This window comes from Triticum dicoccoides, chromosome 6B (genome assembly GCF_002162155.2).
Source record: "Triticum dicoccoides isolate Atlit2015 ecotype Zavitan chromosome 6B, WEW_v2.0, whole genome shotgun sequence".
Classification (NCBI taxonomy): domain Eukaryota; kingdom Viridiplantae; phylum Streptophyta; class Magnoliopsida; order Poales; family Poaceae; genus Triticum; species Triticum dicoccoides.
The window spans coordinates 337,041,119-337,062,130 of record NC_041391.1 but is presented as its reverse complement, the minus strand read 5'-3'; positions in this window follow the sequence as shown (position 1 = coordinate 337,062,130).

Genomic DNA, 21,012 nt, shown 5'->3' with positions numbered 1-21,012 from the left:
AAGTCTACATGGTTCAGATTAAATTGGATTTATACTGATGATCTCAATTATGATACCATGTTTCTCGGTGGACGATAAACTAGGAGATTGGATTAATTGTCGGAGTTGATTTAGGGTTCTATATAAGCTTGACCTTGGAGTTTACTTGACCATGATAATGGAAATTGGTGGACTGACTATAGCAAAATTAGCCCTTTCAAGTATCTGGGGATTATAGGAACCTTAGGGATCATGTGGAACACCTTAACCATTGGATTTGTAGAATTAAATGGATTATGTAGTGATTGATGGAAGTTAATGGGCTGTTGTTTGATTCATAGGAAGGAAACAAGATCTTGGAGTGGCTTACGACGTGTTTCCTTAGGATAGAGATGCACTACCTTGGACCTTGAAAGAATGGGCTGAGCACTTGGATTATCATGTTTAATTGAAGCTTAGTAGCTTGTAAGTTCTACCCATGGATTTTTAGGGGTAGACATAAATATGAGTTTGGGGATTGTAGACATATATAATTTTGTTAGACCTCCTCTCGAGAGCCATGAGGATATGAATCACATGAGTGATGATTGGAGTTCACCTATGCAAATGATGCTATCGGTGATATGATGTGATTTGTTTAAAGGACTAGATAGACTATTGGCATCTCAGAAATCGTGCTTAAAGACAAGATGATAAACGCTCACTCGCGCACTAGAATCCTTGAAACCCTTAAGCCCTACCAAGCTACAACATGGTAGGATCAGGACCTTAGGGCCTTGAAACTAGATCTAGAACCACCTTAGCCCACACTCAACAAGACCACCACTAATTCCCCAGCCTACTTTATGTACCCCGTGAACAAAGTCTTCATGGAGTGCTTAGACAAGATAGTTTTCATCATCATTTGGTGACCTGCTTGTCCACCTGAAGATGGAAGAAGAGTCGTTCAGCTAGTCGAGGAACATTTGAAGACCTCCATTCCAAGGAGGAAGAACTAACACCATCATCAAGAAGTAAACATCCGCGTCGAACACCAGGTGTATCTGCAAGCCACTCCTCTCTAAGGAACCAAGCATTTCCATGACAAGGAGACCCACACCAAGATTCATCGGCCCCCTTCGAGATCACTCCAAGATTTAACAACCCCCTTTGAGATCACTACAAGACGAAGAGAAGACAGTTACCAGCTGGAGTTGCCACCTGAGTTACCCGATGTGCACAATGCTTTCCATGCATCACAACCCCGGAAGTGTTTCCAACTTCCTAACTTGCCCGATCTCTACAAGGGCATTGACCACCGAGCCATCGACCCCTAGCCCAATCTAACCTAACGCGAGCTACCCATTAGCAAGCTGGATCAAGAAGAGCGTCATACACGAAGCCACACCATCAAGTACTTCGAGCTCAATGGAGCACTACACGGAAGCAGAAGCAACATGAGGACTTGAAGACTACCCTAGATCCAAGTTTCTGTATCCCTTTCCGCTCCTAGTCTGGGAATCTCGAGGACGAGATTTTTGTAAGGGGGGTAGGTCTGTCACACCCTGATTTTCAGGCCACTACACTTAAGCTAACAATCCTGATAAAATGTGGTTTGACAAAAACTTTTGAGTGTTTTGGACCTTGCCTTGATTGGTTTTTGTCTGTTGTTTGCAAGTGCTCTAAAAATAAAATAAATCCTCCAACTCTTATACTCCCTTCCCCTTGATCCAAAAACCTTTCCCAATGATCATGCCATGTGTATAGAGCAACATATTATTTTCTTACAAAAATAATTTGGCCAAAAAGTATTTTCAAAAATTAGTTTTCCAAAAAACCCTGAATTGAGGTTTGCACTGCAAGTACTTGATTTGGGGTATGAAAAATATTTCAAAAGGTATATTTGAAACCTATTAGATATAGGATTCCCCTAAAACACAAAAATATAATTTGAAAAGTTATTTTACTATTTTATTTAAAAGCTTTTTCTTAAGGCCAGAAATGCTATTTAATAGGGAAAAATTATTTTTAATGCTTTAAAAATATTTTTGAAAATTTAGGGAAACTCAGTGGACATATATTATCCATATATAAGAGTTTAAACACATGGTCATGTTCAAAATATTGGTCAAACCCCTTAAAAACCCTTTCTGGATATTTCAAGCTTTTGAAATATTTACAAAGGAAATATTCTCCAAAAATTCCAAGAAACTTTTAGCATGTCACATATGACATTTTGGATGATCTTGGTAAGTATCATGTCATGGAGAATAGTATAACCCCATGAAATCCCCTCAAAACCATTTCTGTCCATTTTGAAGTTTGAGCAACTTTACATTGCCAAACATCTCCAAATGCTCTCAAATCTTGTGAACATGCTCAAATGGTCTAATAATTCATCTAGACCAAATGGCACAAGTTGGAGAAAAAGTTATATTGATCAAAGTGCCCCAAAACCCTTCATGTCCAGAACCAAATTTGAGCAACTCTACATTCGAAACTTTCTCCTTTTGATCTCAAATTTTGAGGACATGTTCAGAACCTCAAATGATGACACTACACCAAGTGGTGCATCAAGGAGAATAGGTTTGCATGACTAAATCTTGGGAAGTCCATTTCTATTGATTTCTAGGGTTTACAAAAGTTGCATTGGCAACTTTGCCCAAATGGACTCAATATTGGTGGAACCTATTATTTTATCATACCATTTGACTGTGTCAAGCCTCATGACAATAGGAGTTCATATTATTGCCCAAACCAGCAACAAACACCTTCTGCCATTTTACTAAAACCCATGTTTTGACCACTTCCACTCTTCTCCATGGCCTCAACTTTTTACCACAGCCCCTCAGAGTCCCCTTGCACCTCCAGTAACTCTTCTCTGGCCTCAACTCAATGATTGAAGGGTGAAACATCCTCATTTACCCCTCTGGACAGCCCCTTTCCCTCTCTCTCAACCCCACTCCTCTCCTACTGGCTCTCCAGGGAATCCAATGCCTCTCCACACTTCTTTACTCCCCCTAGCACTACCAGACATTAGTGGCCGCGCCCACTTTGCCAAAACAATGGCCATGCCGGCCAAAGACGCGCTCTGGAGCGCGCTACAGTGCGCCCTAGCACTGTAGCCGCTCTCTGCTTGAGACACCGGACCACCTAGGGCCTCCCCCTCGTGTCCCCCGAGGTCGCCTCGATGTCCAGTACATGGCACATTGTCGGCCCTCTTCTTCCTCTCTTTCTCCTGCCCCTGCTCGCACGCGCACCATGGCCGCCCGAGAGCTCCAATGGGCATGCTCACACGCGCGCTGCCCTGACGCTCCCCCGCTCCTTCTCTCTCTTCCCCTGGCCGTAGACCACGCCCAGGAAGACCCCGACTCGAAGCCAAGCTCTTCTGTGGCCTCCAGCGATGGCTACGACCTCGCCGGCGCATGGCCCCGCTGTGCACCTCACCCCGTTCTATTTAAGGCCACCCCCGAGCCTCCTCTCTACTCCTTTGCCTCTCTCTCCCTCCCAGATACCCCCTGGACCAACTCACTCCTCTCACCGCGCCCTCCATAGCCCTCCATGGCCGGAGAGCCGCCGCCGGCCTCCACCTAAATTCATCCAAGACCGAGCTCTTCTCCCTCTCCTCTCTCCACCAGCAGGGTCCCCTGAGAAAGGCGGAGCTCCCACGCTCTTTCCCTAATCCGAGGACGCTCCGTAGCGCCATGCCCAATCTCGCCTGACGCCACCGTCCGCCGGCATCCAAGCCGCCGTTGCCTCGACCATCCCCGGTAGCCGTGGCATACACGAATGGATACGACGCTCGATGTCGAGCTCATCCATAGCCAGAGCATCGCCGGAGGTGCTCCGTAGAGCCAGCAGTCGTCGTCGGGGCTCTCTGCTCCCTCGGCCAGGCGAGCGCGCGGGAGGAAGACGAAGATGATGACCTGCAGGCGGGCCCCGCTCGTCAGTGGCCCAGCCACCGGGCCACGCTGGCAAGTGGAGACGGGCCAGGCGAAATACGCCTTCGACGTCGCCTGCCGTCCGCGTGGCCGAGCCGCTGGGCCGGCCCACGGCTATCTCTCGCCGATGCGCAGGATAAGGGTAATGCCTTATATTTCTTATTATTCCTTTCCAGTGAGATTCGAAAATCCATAAATAATTCAAATTAACTCCAAATTTGATGATTCAAATTTCTAGTAGTTTATAAAATCATTCCCTACCACATGGTGCTATTGTAACATTTTTACAAAAGCATTTACTTCACAAATATTTATCACATCCTATTTTTCCTATTTCTGTGATAAACTTTAGAAAATCACGGAGAGCCCATTTTTGATCCAAATTCCATGATTCAAAATCATATATGTCTATAAGTTCAAAACTTAGTTTTTGAACATTTTTACTAATACTTTCTGTATCACCTCAAATAATGGTCTATATCTTTATATATAGCCAACTTTGCAAATTCATTGGAAAATCATCTCAACTCCAAATCCAGTGAAACCAATTCCTAGATGCTTCTAAAATCATCCTATGTTAAATGGGTGCCTTTGCTCATTTTTCAAAAATATATTTCTGTACACCTCTTGCAAATCCATAAACCCCTTGATTCCATCATATCGAAATGTTTAGAAATATCCATTGATCCTCTTCCAATGAAATCACTTTGGTCATTCCTCATATGACCAGAGGTATCCAATAGAAGTCAACTTCATATTTTTAGAGCACATTCATTCTTGCCTTGTTGTGTTGCTTATTGTGATTGTTTCTGACGTTAGTTGCCGAAGTAGACGGAGTACCTGGAGAAGGACCAAAAGATCAAGACTCTGATGAAACACGCAAGCAGCCCTTTGACCATGTCTATGAAACCCTTTTTATGCATGTCATATAGCACCATATTGTTGTTGCAATGGAATCATGATGAGGTGGTATCCACTTTGATGGTTTGCCACCGTACTTCCTTGTTGATACTTGCATTGTGCATGACCCTACCTTCTTATGAGGGTTATGACGGTGAGAGTAGATAGGATGCTAAAGTAGTGCTACGCAAAAAGGGACGGGTTTATGCATGGTGAAGGAGGCAAAGCATTTTCAAAAGACTTTTTCGAAAACCCCGTCGGGTGACATATGCCCGAGGGAGATGATGAGATGGGTAACCACTTGATGACGAAGTGGTGTACCGAGGCAAGTGTGTGTGCTGTTTTCGAAAACGGATTAGATTTAAGATTTGATGACTGTCCCAATCTTACATGCGCAACCACTCTACCCTTATATGGGAAAGGGCATTGTTGATTACCTAGGTCTATACTAGCTTTGAGCCTGCATTACTAGTGACGGGGGAGAGTTGGTGCTCTCTCTCGGGATGGGGTCATGCCAGATAGGGCGGCCATGACTGTCTTTACAGGGCACAGGATACACCGTTGTGTCCCCTCTCGGATGTTACGATCTCGAGTGAGTCTCGTATGATGTACATCGTGAGGATACAGAACAACGAGTGGACTCCTTGTTAGTGTCGTCTAGGGAAAGGTAGTGATCGGGTGCTTACCCCAGGTACTTGAGGTATCGCGGGTCGTGGATGACACGGAAGTTCCCCGGATCTTGTGGGTACAGTGTGCAACCTTTGCAGAGTGTAAAACTATTCGAATAGCCGTGTCCACGGTCAAGGACGGTTGGGCGGTACTGTTTAAACTATGTCCAGAGTTTACAAACCAGTGTGTGTGTTTGGATTACTACTTGGGTCAAGTCAAAGGACTTGACATGATTGACATGGGTTGGTGCCCACTCTATTTATGTTGATATTTGTAACCTGTCCTCATGGTTACTTGAATTCTCTCAATGCATGTCTTACAAGTTGTTGAACATGCCATTGCACTCAAAACTAGCTTTCTGCAAAAATTTACCTATATCATGCATTATTGTATCTTGAACCAAAACATGGGTTGCTTGCGAGTACATTCAAAGTACTCATTGGCTTGCCACTGGTTATTTTATTGGCCAGGCATGAAAGAACAGGATATAATCAAGAGTACCTTGGTGACGAACATGCGAGCTAGGACGCTTCCCAGTTAGAATGCCTGTAGGGTTAAGGCAGATGGCATGGGTCCAAGTTATCGACGAAGATTTCCGCTGCGATGATATACTCAAGACTTGACCATAACGGTCCTACTTGTGTAAAACGGTATGTATGGATGTAAGACTCTTATTATTCAGCTTTTGTGTGTTCAGTGAGCATTGATCTCTGGGATCACTGTACACGTGCATTCGGCGATCACGACTTATGAGTCGGGGTCCCCACAGAGCTGGTATCAGAGCCATCCTGACTGTAGGAAGCCTTAGTTTGCATGCTCGTTAGTTAGGGTAAAATATTTCCAAAACTACTACTAGTTTTCAAAACAATCTATACTTCTCTTCCCTTCTTAGTTTTTTGAAAACTAAGGTATACTTTCCTTATTGATCTCTTCCCCGTCAAAACCTTTGGTCGCTAGAACCCTTATGCACCTGACCACTAGATTCCTTGTAATCCTCGTCGATAATCTAGAAGGAAGATGCCTTGCCAGACATTCACCCACACCTCCTGAACACAAGATTGGCGACATCACAACAAGACGATACCAATAGAAGATACATCCTCGAAGGAATGAGGACCTGAAGACCCAGGAGATGGTGACACCCTTGACGCTGCCCCAAGATGATGCAACCTTAGCCTACGATTATCAGGGCATAGGATATGCAAGATCATGATATACATCGCCAATAGGGTAACCCTGTCACTACCGTTGTTGTATCAGCGACCACCCGTGGATGAGAACCTAGCCATTTGGTCCGCCTCAATATAGTGAGCAGGAAAACGGTTCTCTTCATCCCCCTCTCTTGGTGTCGATGCTGTCACCAACGTAACCGACATGATGGACCTCTATTATGCTTTGATATTGTCATTGCATAAAGGATTACCTACCTGGTACTATCGACGCCTTAGAAGACAAAACGGGATCGTCATGATTAAGAAGACAATAGAAGACCGAGTCAATGCCTGCTACGAGGAGCCACCTTTACCCCATCACTTCAACAGGCAAAAAGTTGTTGAAGAATCTTCAGGATCAACCTGGATCGTTTCATCGAACAACTACAAGAGACGTAGCAACACCGGAGGAAAGCTCAAAAGACTGCACGAGGCACGAAGTAAATCACGACTACTTAGTCCGAGAACCCCTAGGGTAGGATGAGTCGTGTACCCCCCTATGCGCAACCAAGTCCGTATGATGGTTCGAATAGAACCATGATTGTGTCTTGCTTGATTTCAATTGTTTATGTTTTGATATCAGTCGCCCTTTTGCCCTAGGCAACTAGTACACGGCTATATCACCTGCCTTATGTTATTGTTTGTGTTTGGCCCTTCGGCACCCGTTTGTTTGCACTTGGACTATAGAACCCCCTTTTAGGCATCCCCCTCCTCTATGCTACTTTTCCCTCTCGTCTCTCTCTCCTCAACCAAAGACCGGCAAGACAAGGTACACCGAGGATTCTACTTCGACAACCAACGAGCACTAGAGACTTTTGTTGCAGCCTCCTCGACCAAGTGCAACCCAGTAGTGTTATGTCTACTCCTCAAGATTAGGAACCCATTCCTAGACCCTTCGAGACTTCATAAGATACCCCATCTCGAATCCTTAACCATGTGCTTAACCCACAGAATTGCAAGAGAACCTGTTAAGCCTCCGTCACCTTGCTTATCACTGGGTTCATTAGGGAACTAGTGGACATAGTGAACGAGCACATTATCATCCTAATATAGCACCAAAACTGACGATGCCATAGGGAGGACCAATCTGAGGATATAGGAATAGAGGACAAATGACTTGATGAGTTTATATCAATGACTTGAGGAATTATATGAGACTATTTGGTGGATTATAAGGCTACCATGTTGGTAGATGAACTTGGTGGGATCATGATAAAGTAGCATTACTTCCATTGGCCTTCAGTAAATTGGATTTATAGGACAATTATGATCGCAAGCTGAAACTCCTGGAAGTGCAAGGATTTGACTTGATCAGATGATATTGATAGGAGATAGTTGATATTACGTAAATAACTTGAGGGAAACATGTAGGATTCCTTGTTGGACAAGAGACTTGGATTTAAATAGGTGAACCTAATGGAGTCTAGATGTTGAGTAAGTCTACATGGTTCGGATTAAATTGGATTTATACTGATGATCTCAATTATGATACCATGTTTCTCGGTGGACGATAAACTAGGAGATTGGATTAATTGTCGGAGTTGATTTAGGGTTCTATATAAGCTTGAGCTTGGAGTTTACTTGACCATGATAATGGAAATTGGTGGACTGACTATAGAAAAATTAGCCCTTTCAAGTATCTGGGGATTATAGGAACCTTAGGAGATCATGTGGAACACCTTAACCATTGGATTTGTAGAATTAGATGGATTATGTAGTGATTGATGGAAGTTAATGGGCAGTTGGAGTTGATTCATAGGAAGGAAACAAGATCTTGGAGTGGCTTACGACGTGTTTCCTTAGTATAGAGATGCACTACCTTGGACCTTGGAAGAATGGGCTGAGCACTTGGATTATCATGTTTAATTGAAGCTTAGTAGCTTGTATGTTCTACCCATGGATTTTTAGGGGTAGACATACAGATGAGTTTGGGGATTGTAGACATATATAATTTTGTTAGACCTCCTCTCGAGAGCCATGAGGATATGAATCACATGAGTGATGATTGGAGTTGACCTATGCAAATGATGCTATCGGTGATATGATGTGATTTGTTTAAAGGACTAGATAGACTATTGGCATCTCAGAAATCGTGCTTAAAGACAAGATGATAAACGTTCACTCGCGCACTAGAATTCTTGAAACCCTTAAGCCCTACCAAGCTACAACATGGTCGGATCAGGACCTTAGGGCCTTGACACTAGATCTAGAACCACCTTGGCCCACACTCAACAAGACCACCACTAATTCCCCAGCCTACTTTATGTACCCCGTGAACAAAGTCTTCATGGAGTGCTTAGACAAGATAGTTTTCATCATCATTTGGTGACCTATTTGTCCACCATAGACGGAAGAAGAGCCGTTCAGCTAGTCCAGGAACATTTGAAGACCGCCATCCCAAGGAGGAAGAACTACCACCATCATCAAGAAGTAAACATCCGCGTCGAAGACCAGGTGTATCTGCAAGCCACTCCTCTCTAAGGAACCAAGCATTTCCATGACAAGGAGACCCACACCAAGATTCATCGGCCCCCTTTGAGATCACTCCAAGATTTAACAACCCCCTTTGAGATCACTACGAGACAAAGAGAAGACAGTTACCAGCTGGAGTTTCCACCTGAGTTACCTGATGTGCACAATGCTTTCCATGCATCACAACCCCAGAAGTGTTTCCAACTTCCTAACTTGCCCGATCTCTACAAGGGCATTGACCACCGAGCCATCGACCCCTAGCCCAATCTAACCTAACGCGAGCTACCCATTAGCAACCTGGGTCAAGAAGAGCGTCATACACAAAGCCACACCATCAAGTACTTCGAGCACAATTGAGCACTACACGGAAGTAGAAGCAACATGAGGACTTGAAGACTACCCTTGATCCAAGTTTCTGTATCCCTTTCCGCGCCTAGTCTAGGAATCTCGGGGACGAGATTCTTGTAAGGGGGGTAGGTCTATCACACCCTGATTTTCATGCCACTACACTTAAGCTAACAATCCTGATAAAATGTGGTTTGACAAAAACTTTTGAGTGTTTTGGACCTTGCCTTGATTGGTTTTTGTCTGTTGTTTGCAAGTGCTCTAAAAATAAAATAAATCCTCCAACTCTTATACTCCCTTCCCCTTGATCCAAAAACCTTTCCCAATGATCATGCCATGTGTATAGAGCAACATAGTATTTTCTTACAAAAATAATTTGGCCAAAAAGTATTTTCAAAAATTAGTTTTCCAAAAACCCTTGAATTGAGTTTTGCACTGCAAGTACTTGATTTGGGGTATGAAAAATATTTCAAAATGTATATTTGAAACCTATTAGATATAGGATTCCCCTAAAACACAAAAGTATAATTTTAAAAGTTATTTTACTATTTTATTTAAAAGCTTTTTCTTAAGGCCAGAAATGGTCTTTAATAGGGAAAAATTATTTTTAATGCCTTAAAAATAATTTTGAAAATTTAGGGAAACTCACTGGACATATATTATCCATATATAAGAGTTTAAACACATGGTCATGTTCAAAATATTGGTCAAACCCCTCAAAAACCCTTTCTGGATATTTCAAGCTTTTGAAATATTTACAAAGGAAATATTCTCCAAAAATTCCAACAAACTTCTAGCATGTCACATATGACATTTTGGATGATTTTGGTAAGTATCATGTCATGGAGAATAGTATAACCCCATGAAATCCCCTCAAAACCATTTTTGTCCATTTTGAAGTTTGAGCAACTTTACATTGCCAAACATCTCCAAATGCTCTCAAATCTTGTGAACATGCTCAAATGGTCTAATAATTCATCTAGACCAAATGGCACAAGTTGGAGAAAAAGTTATATTGATCAAAGTGCCCCAAAACCCTTCCTGTCCAGAACCAAATTTGAGCAACTGTACATTCGAAACTTTCTCTTTTTGATCTCAAATTTTGAGGACATGTTCAGAACCTCAGATGATGACACTACACCAAGTGGTGCATCAAGGAGAATAGGTTTGCATGACTAAATCTTGGGAAGTCCATTTCTGTTGATTTCTAGGGTTTACAAAAGTTGCATTGGCAACTTTGCCCAAATGGACTCAATATTGGTGGAACCTATTATTTTATCATACCATTTGACCGTGTCAAGCCTCATGACAATAGGAGTTCATATTATTGCCCAAACCAGCAACAAACACCTTCTGCCATTTTACTAAAACCCCTGTTTTGACCACTTCCACTCTTCTCCATGGCCTCAACTTTTTACCACAGCCCCTCAGAGTCCCCTTGCACCTCCAGTAACTCTTCTCTGGCCTCAACTCAATGATTGAAGGGTGAAACATCCTCATTTACCCCTCTAGGCAGCCCCTTTCCCTCTCTCTCTCAACCCCTCTCCTCTCCTACTGGCTCTCCTGGGCATCCAATGCCTCTCCACATTTCTTTACTACCCCCTGGCACTACCAGACGTTAGTGGCCGCGCCCACTTTGCCAAAACAATGGCCATGCCGGCCAAAGACGCGCTCTGGAGCGCGCTACAGTACGCCCTAGCACTGTAGCCGCTCTCTGCCCGAGCCACCGGACCACCTAGGGCCTCCGCCTCGTGTCCCCCGAGGTCGTCTCGACGTCCAGTACACGGCACGCTATCGGCCCTCTTCTTCCTCTCTCTCTCTCCTGCCCCTGCTCGCATGCGCACCATGGCCGCCCGAGAGCTCCAATGGGCATGCTCACACGCGCCCTGCCTTGACGCTCCCCCGCTCCTTCTCTCCCTTCCCCTGGCCGTAGACCACGCCCAGGAAGACCCCGACTCGAAGCCAAGCACTTCTGTGGCCTCCAGTGATGGCTACGACCTCGTCGGCGCACGGCCCCGCTGTGCACCTCGCCTCCTTCTATTTAAGGCCACCCAGAGACCCCCTGGACCAACTCACTCCTCTCCCCGCGCCCTCCATAGCCCTCCATGGCCGGAGAGCCGCCGCCAGCCTCCACCTAAATTCAGCCGAGACCGAGTTCTTCTCCCTCTCCTCTCTCCACCAGCAGGCTCCCCTAAGAAAGGCGGAGCTCCCACGCTCTTTCCCTCGTCCGAGGATGCTCCATAGCACCGTGCCCAATCTCGCCCGACGCCACCGTCCGCGGGCATCCAAGCCGCCGTCGCCTTGACCATCCCCGGCAGCCGTGGCATACACGAATGGATACGGCGCTCGACGCCGAGCTCATCCATAGCCAGAGCGTTGCCGGAGGTGCTCCGTAGCGCCGGCAGTCGTCGTCGGCGCTCTCTGCTCCCTCGGCCAGGCGAGCGTGCGGGAGGAAGACGCAGACGATAACCTGCAGGCGGGCCCCGCTCGTCAGTGGCACAGCCACCGGGCCACGCTGGCAAGTGGAGACGGGCCGGGCGAAATACGCCTTCGACGTCGCCTGTCGTCCGCGTGGCCGAGCCGCTGGGCCGGCCCACGGCTATCTCTTGCTGGTGCGCAGGATAAGGGTAATGCCTTATATTTCTTTTTATTCTTTTCAAGTGAGATTCTAAAATCCATAAATAATTCAAATTAACTCCAAATTTGATGATTCAAATTTCTAGTAGTTTCTAAAATCATTCCCTACCACATGGTGCTATTGTAATATTTTTGCAAAAGCATTTCCTTCACAAATATTTATCACATCCTATTTTTCCTATTTCTGTGATAAACTTTGGAAAATCACAAAGAGTCCATTTTTGATCCAAATTCCATGATTCGAAATCCTATATGTCTATAAGTTCAAAACTTTGTTTTTGAACATTTTTACTAATTCTTTCTGTATCACCTCAAATAATGGTCTATATCTTTAAATATCGCCAACTTTGCAAATTCATAGGAAAATCATCTCAACTCCAAACCCAATGAAACCAATTCCTAGATGCTTCTAAAATCATCCTTTGTTAAATGGGTCCTTTGCTCATTTTTTCAAAAATATATTTCTGTACACCTCTTGCAAATCCATAAACCCCTTGATTCCATCATATCGAAATGTTTAGAAATATCCATTGATCCTCTTCCAATGAAATCATTTGGTCATTCCTCATATGACCAGAGGTATCCAATAAAAGTCAACTTCATATTTTTAGAGCACATTCATTCTTGCCTTGTTGTGTTGCTTATTGTGATTGTTTCCGACGTTAGTTGCCAAAGTAGACGGAGTACCTGGAGAAGGACCAGAAGATCTCAAGACTCTAATGAAACAGGCAAGCAGCCCTTTGACCATGTCTATGAAACCCTTTTTATGCATGTCATATAGCACCATATTGTTGTTGCAACGGAATCATGATGAGGTGGTATCCACTTTGATGGTTTGCCACCGTACTTCCTCGTTGATACTTGCATTATGCATGACCCTACCTTCTGATGAGGGTTAGGACGATGAGAGTAGATAGGATGCTAAATTAGTGCTACGCAAAAAGGGACGGGTTTATGCATGGTGAAGGAGGCAAAGCATTTTCAAAAGACTTCTTTGAAAACCCCGTCGGGTGACACTTATGCCCGAGGGAGATGATGAGATGGGTAACCACTTGATGACGAACTGGTGTACCGAGGCAAGTGTGTGTGTTGTTTTCGAAAATGGATTAGATTTAAGATTTGATGACTGTCCCAACCTTACATGCGCAACCACTCTACTCTTATATGGGAAAGGGCATTATTGATTACCTAGGTCGATACTAGCTTTGAGCCCGCATTACTAGTGACGGGGGGGAGTTGGTGCTCTCTCTTGGGATGGGGTCGTGCCAGGTACGGCGGCCATGACTGTCTTTACAGGGCACCAGATACACCGTTGTGTCCCCTCTCGGATGTTACGATCTCGAGTGAGTCTCGTATGATGTACATCGTGAGGATACGGAACAACGAGTGGACTCCTTGTTAGTGTCGTCTAGGTAAAGGTAGTGATCGGGTGCTTACCCCGGGTACTTGAGGTATCGCGGGTCGTGGATGACACGGAAGTTCCCTGGATCTTGTGGGTACAGTGTGCAACCTCTGCAGAGTGTAAAACTATTTGAATAGCCGTGTTCACGATCAAGGACGGTTGGGCGGTGCTGCTTAAACTATGTCCAGAGTTTACAAACAAGTGTGTGTGTTTGGATAACTACTTGGGTCAAGTCAAAGGACTTGACGTGATTGAGATGGGTTGGTGCCCACTCTATTTATGTTGATATCTGTAACCTGTCCTCATGGTTACTTGAATTCTCTTGATGCATGTCTTACAAGTTGTTGAACATGTCATTGCACTCAAAACTAGCTTTCTGCAAAAAAATTACCTATATCATGCATTGTTGTATCTTGAACCAAAACATGGGTTGCTTGCGAGTACATTAAAAGTACTCATTGGCTGCCACTGGTTATTTTATTGGCCAGGCATGAAAGAACAGGATATAATGAAGAGTACCTTGGTGACGAACATGCGAGCTAGGACGCTTCCCAGTCAGAATGCCTGTAGGGTTAAGGCAGATGGCATGGGTCCAAGTTATCGACAAAGATTTCCGCTGCGATGATATACTCAAGACTTGACCATAACGGTCCTACTTGTGTAAAATGGTATGTATGGATGTAAGACTCTTGTTATTCAGCTTCTGTGTGTTCAGTGAGCACATTCTTCTTCTTCTTCTTCTTCTTCTTCTTCTTCTTATTCTTCTTCTTCTTCTTCTTCTTCTTCTTCTTCTTCTTCTTCTTCTTCTTGGAATGAAAATGGAGTGGAAAGTTTCCTTGGAAATGGAGAGAAACCAACGTTTTGTTTCGTTGGATCGCGCCATCGAGCAAAACAAACGTTTAAATCACATCTATCGCGTTCGTGTCTCACCCTCCTTCATGGCTCGACCCCACACGGTTGCTCGGCATGCCACTCACCACAAACCGAGTATACGATAAGTTTCCCTCCTGCTTGTCGATGGATCGCGCCATGGAGTACTAGCACTACTAGAAGAGATTGACGAGTTGGGGGAGGACAGCTAACTGTAGCATGGACTCCCAAGAACTTTTTACTTGCATGTTATGGCCGGCTATTATGATCTTTGAACACGGAGTAGTCGCGTGCACCAGGAAGCGGTGCGGGCGACGCTCTCTTGACCGGCGTGCCGCTTCAATGCCGGCGCCTGTGAGAGGCCGCGTCCGCTCTGGTTGGGCATGAATGCGACACTGACCGTTTCGGACAGGAAGCACGCGCGGGTGATGAAGAGGGTTCGGGTTGGTCAAGAGCGGCCGTGGCAGCGGTCCGGACGCCCACAAACAAGAGATGTTGTACGTTAATATTGCTGCGTGTATAATTAACAACATAAATAATGTGCCAGTTGGACAAATATGATTGGAGATGGAGATGGAAATGGAATTTTACGTAAACACGAATATTTAAGACCACTGCTATGGAGAGATTTTTTACTCCATTATAGCCTCTTGTTTGATAGAGTTTCTCACGTCTCGCTCTCTCACCCTCTCCATATTAAAACAAGATGACAGTGTCCACTCTATCTCTCCCCTCACCGATGGTCACAGATCTGGCCGAATCCCGTCCGCTGTGGGAGGTGAGGAGGTGTAGCGTTGACGTTGTCGCCGTCGGCGATGAGGAAGCCGATGCGCACCGTCCTCTTGAAGCCCGCGCTGGCGCGGACGAAGGTCCTCCTCGCCCTTGTTTGCTACCGTCGTGTGGGAAGATCCCGCCCGCCCGCCTAAGCGTCATCTCGCCCACCTGAGGTATAACTTCTTGTACTGGTCCAGCTCCCCAGGTAGCTGCATGCGGGTTTTCTTCTATGCAACTACTCCCCAGCTCCCCATGTATAGTAGCTAGGGTTCGTCGGCTAGTCCAACATCACCTACTACTATAGAGGAAATGCCACTCAAAAAGTTGTCCTGATTTATGCCTCGGTGGAGGTATACATGTTCTTTCGACAAGAAGTACATGGTGGTTGTGCGGTCATTGTCCATATGGTCCTATTGCTGCTGCTAATCTAATACTCTCACTGGTTAAATGAAGAAATGCTTTTTTTTCTTGGGTATCCTGGTTTAGTTCCCATCAAGATAATCATGATGCTTCTGTTTGTTGGTGTACTTTTCAGTAGTTCTTATTGACAATTGAGATGTCATTGTTAATCTTGTAAAACAAAGTAATAACACTATATCCCTTTTTTATATTTTTGGAAACAGCGATGCGTATCTCCATGCCCGGGCATGTCTTCCTCAATTTTAGTGGAACTGCACAAAATTTGATGGCCATTGTTGTTCCGCCTCACTATCCTCTGCCACGTGGTTCTTCCTTCCTTGAGCTTGATTATTGAGAAGAAACAGACCACATTGAGGATTTGTCGAACTTCATAGGTGCCTCACCCAAACTTGATGCCAAATGGATGATGCATCACCACGATGACCTATCGATGCTCATGGTTGTGCCTCATGGTTGCGTCGGCTGGCGAAGCTGATCGATTTTCAACGAAAAACAAGCTGTCTTCCATCAGTGCTCTTTGCTTGTTACCCACAAAGATGATATCCTTCATTAGTTCACCTTGTTTGCGTTGGAGACACAGTCGTCTTTCATGTTGGTGCAATTTTATCACACATTTGGCTATGAACCAAATGTTTCCTCGAAGCAGGATCGAAGTTGGTACTAAGAGCATAAGTTTTGTATTGATTTCTAAGCCTTCTCACAACTTTGTCTCCAGCTCCCCTGTAATTTTATTTGTCCAACTATTAACTTTGATTAAAAAATGGTGTGGACGTAGCCCTCCATTTTTATTTCCTCCGCATATTAGATTTGACTGAAGTCAAACTTTGTAAAGTTTGACCAAGTTTAGGCTGAACAGAACAAACCATAATTATTAGAGAGGGCAAACTGTACATACTCTCAAACCTTTCCGATAATTGAAATTAAAATTCTTTATTTGTACACACGCTCACACGTTTTCGATAATTTGGCGCATGCGTGGTTTTTCACTTAAGGGAGGGTAGTGTATCGCACGTGAAGGACAGGAAGTGCGACCAGGACGCATGGATCGTTAGTTCATCGGAAGTACTCCCTCCGTTCCTAAATATTTGTCTTTCAAGTAGTTTGAAATGGACTACCACATACGGATGTATATAGACATATTTTACAGTGTAGATTCACTCATTTTGCTCCGTATGTAGTCATTTGTTGAAATCTCTAGAAAGACAAATATTTAAGAACAGATGGAGTAGTAGTTTTCTTCACTGGTACGTTAAATAAAGAGTTTCATTTCGTACTTACACAATTTAAAATGATTGTTATGCAGAGAATAAGAAAACCACTCCACTATATATTAGTCGTATACACGAGTACTATATGGACGCATCTTCATTGACTTAGTGCACCTGCCTTTGGGTTTATGACAGGTGGGCCCAAAATGTGGCTGGCCCACCTTTCATACAGGCAAAAGCAGGTGCAGTTAAGGCACCGGAGCTCAGTCCGTACTACAGTATATTTATAAGCTGTAGCCTCAGTGCTTGTTCACTAGGGTTTGCACTCTCCACACTCTAGCCGCACTATATATATATATATATATATATATATATATATATATATATACACACACACACACACGCTGGAGGCTCAGCGTTCCTTTGCTAGGGTTTGCTATATTCACAGTCTCTCACCCTCTTCACCAGATCTAAATAAGACTGCGTTGGCCTCTTGTCTCTCTCTCCCTCCTCACAGCTGGTGAAGGAGGCATCCGGATCCCGTCGCACCGGGAAGGGGAGGAGGTGCAGCGTTCACTATATCGCATTCGGCGAGGGAGGCAAGCCACTGCCGGCTGTGATGTTCTCTTTCACCCAGCGCATGTGCGGGAGGGCCACCAACCCCTTCTTTTTCGCTGTCGTACGTAGTGTGGGCAGACCTAGCCTCCCGCTGAACGCCTTGACACATCCCGACGACCCTAAGGTATAATTTTCTTTGAAACCATCTAGTTGCATGCAGATCTTTTTTGATTCTGTAGTCAAATCTAGGTCTTGGTTCAAAGAGGAAAGAAGGGTGTAGTGGCGTGGAGCATGAATCTAGGACATGGTTCAATGAGGAAAGGAGGGAGGGAAAGTAGTATAGACTGGCTATCCAGCTGCTATGTTGGTCGAAAAGGGAAAAGAGGGGTAACCCAAAACTGGGGGGGGTCAGATAGTTTGTGCAGGGCTAGATTTGTTGCTCTCACACAGGAAAAAGGTTCAAAGAGAACAAATATGGGACCAACACAAATATGCTGCTTGGCTACATATTTTGCATCACCCATTTATACGTGTGGACACACATGGTGCTAGCATGTCCCATGTCCCATGTCCCATACAACTATTTTGTTGTTGTTAATCTAAGAATGCCGCTGGAAAATTGAAGCAACGCCACTGTTAAAAGTAAATTACATTTTTTAACGAATGTTGTTTTAAGAGAATCTCTCTGTTAATATGAATCAATGCAACTGTTTTAGAAATGCGACTATGCTACTTTGTTTTCCATCAAGATAAGTTAGATGCTTCTTTCTGTCACAGTTTGTTTCATCCTCCTTTATCGGCAAGTAATTGTTTCCTTTTTTGCCTCTGTTAAAATAGGGGTATCTATTCAACTTTTGCTATTGCGACATTTTGCTTCGCTACGCGAAACACTTTGCTTGATTTCAGTGCAACAACACAAAACAAGATTGGATTTCCTATTCGTGTTGGTAGATTCGTATTTTATCTTGGTCGTCTCATGAAAAGTTAGTACATGCCTTCATCCACATGATTGTGAAGTGTGCTTTGAGATGTTGTGCTACTTGTATTGGTACTATTTTAAATAAATATTGAATTGAAGCTATTGTATTGCTATCTTTTCCCATCAAGTAGTGAACAAAAATGGGACCAACCCAGACATGATGCTTGTTGCTTTGTTACAAAAAACTCTGCATCACCCCCTTTATAAGTAGATGGAAGCACATATTGTTTTTGCGCCCACTCTCCCCTGGAACTGTTTCCGCTTTTCGTTAATCTAATGCCGCTAGTAAAATTAAGCAATGCCACTCTCAGAATTAACTACTGAATCTTAGTTCAAAACTGCAACACTTGTTAGGGATTGGCGAGATTACCATTTTTGTGGCTGCATGTTTCACTCTCCTTTATTAGCCAGTAACTGATTCCTTTTTTGCCTCTGTTAAAACAGGGATATCTATTCAACTTGTTGCTATTGCGACATTTTGCTTCGCTATGCGAAACACTTTTGTTTTAAGAGTGTTTTGTGCAGTTCAACTTGAATGTCACACCGGCGACTTTGCTTAATTTTGGTGGAACTACACAGAAGGAGATCGGATTTTCATATATGTGTTGGGATATGTTTCTAGTCTTCCTCGCGAGTTGTTTCAAATCTTGGTCAAGAAAGGTCAATACCGACTTTCATCCACATGATGCTGCAGTGTGCTTTGAGATGTTGTGCTACTTGTATTGGTACTCTTTTGGATAAATGTTGAATTGAAGCTATTGAACTGTTGTCTTTTACCATTAAGTGAGCAAAAATTGTTCCAACCCAGACATGATGCTTGTTTCTTTGTTACAACAAAACTCTGCATCACCCCCTTTATAAGTAGATGGAAGAACATACTGTTGTTGCGCCCACTCTCCCCTGGAACTGTTTATGCTTTTCGTTAATCTAATGCCGCTGGTAAAATTAAGCAATGCCACTCTCAGAATTAATTAACCACTAAATCTTAGTTCAAAACTGCAACACTTGTTAGGGATTGGTGGAATTATCATTTTTGTGGCCGCATGTTTCATCCTCCTTTATTGGCCAGTAATTGATTCCTTTTTTTTGCCTCTGTTAAAACGAATCAGTCGCATTGTTTTAGGAATGGTACTATCCTGCTTTGTGGTTCTTTCTACATGTTTAACCAAGGTATTGTTAAGATAATGTCTCTGTTAAAATGAATCAGTCGCATTGTTTTAGGAATGGTACTTTTCTGCGTTGTCGTTCTTTATACATGTTGAAACAAGGCATTGTTAAGATAATGTCTCAGTCAATATGAATGAATCACACTGACGGAGAATTGCTACTCTCCTGCTTTGTTTCCCATTAAGATAAGGTAGATCAGCAGATGCTTTTCTTCTGGGAGTACAAGTCATCAACCGTTATTTCTCAGTAATTGTTTCCCTTATACCTATTGTTGCTTACAGGGATATCAAAATTAAAGCTCAGTTATTCCGACTTTGATTTTAGTTGAACTGCACAAAAGGAGCCAATGTGTCCAAGGCAAACTGCAGGGACCCATCGGACGGGCCACCATATTTTGCGAAGAAAACGTTCACCCCGCTGTCAGCTCGGACCCACCGGAAGTGCATCCTTATTACGCACGAAAAAATGAATACTCCCCCTACTAGCTGGGACCCTCCTTGGTGGGAGGCTGACTTGTGGGCCTACTAAGTTGACGGGGATGGAGTGCTTTGTCAACTTAGTCAATATGAACGATTTTAGCTCCAGTGACCGTACGATGTCCATCCAACGACCGTAGTGCTTCTTCAACCTCTGGTCTTCTTGCTCCAGCTGCCCAAAGTAGCGCCGGTCGTGCCACATGCTCCTTTCTCCCGTGGCCAGCTGTGCAACCGCGGAGGCCTCACCGCCTCCTACTTTTCCCACCGCTGGCCTGGCCTTGCAGTGACGGCAGCCTCATACCGCAGCCGAACCAGTGAACCCTCGTACTCCTCTCCGCACGGGCTTCCACTGCCGCGTCTTCCACGGCTCCGTGTTGTCCCTTCCTAGTCCTCGCCGTCGTCCACCACCCTGGTGCTCTCGGCGCGGCATGGTCAACGTGGTCAAGGAACGACTTCTATCGGAAGAGTACTGTACGTGGAGAGGCTGACAACTGGGTCCACAGCGGCCGCAAGGAAGTGCCTCCTTATTGCGTGCAAAATAATTATTCCTGCACCTGACAGCGGGGGATTCACCGGACAGGCCACCATATTTCGCGAAAAAACTTTTCCCCCTGACTGCTGGGACCCACCAGCTACATCTTCGCACGCAAGGAAGTGCGTCCGGGCAAAAAAACTGATTCTCCCCCTTGACTGCTAGGACCCACCAGCTACATCTTCGCACGCAAGGAAGTGCCTGACAGTCGGGACCCACCTGGTCGAAGCGTACGTAGCGTTGTCATTCTGGTCGCGAGCGTGTATGTACATACTATTCAATGTAGAGGCGCACACGTGTCGTAGTAGAGGCGCGCATGTATCATGTACACGTACGTACATCGACCAGTGTGCATGAAAGAAAATACAGCCACGTACGTACATACAGGCGGGGTCTCGAACGCCTACTCGGGCATACGTACGGCCAGGGCTCATGTACATGGCTGGGTTGGAACGGAGAAACAACATCATCGTCGTGTTCATGGGGAGCCAAC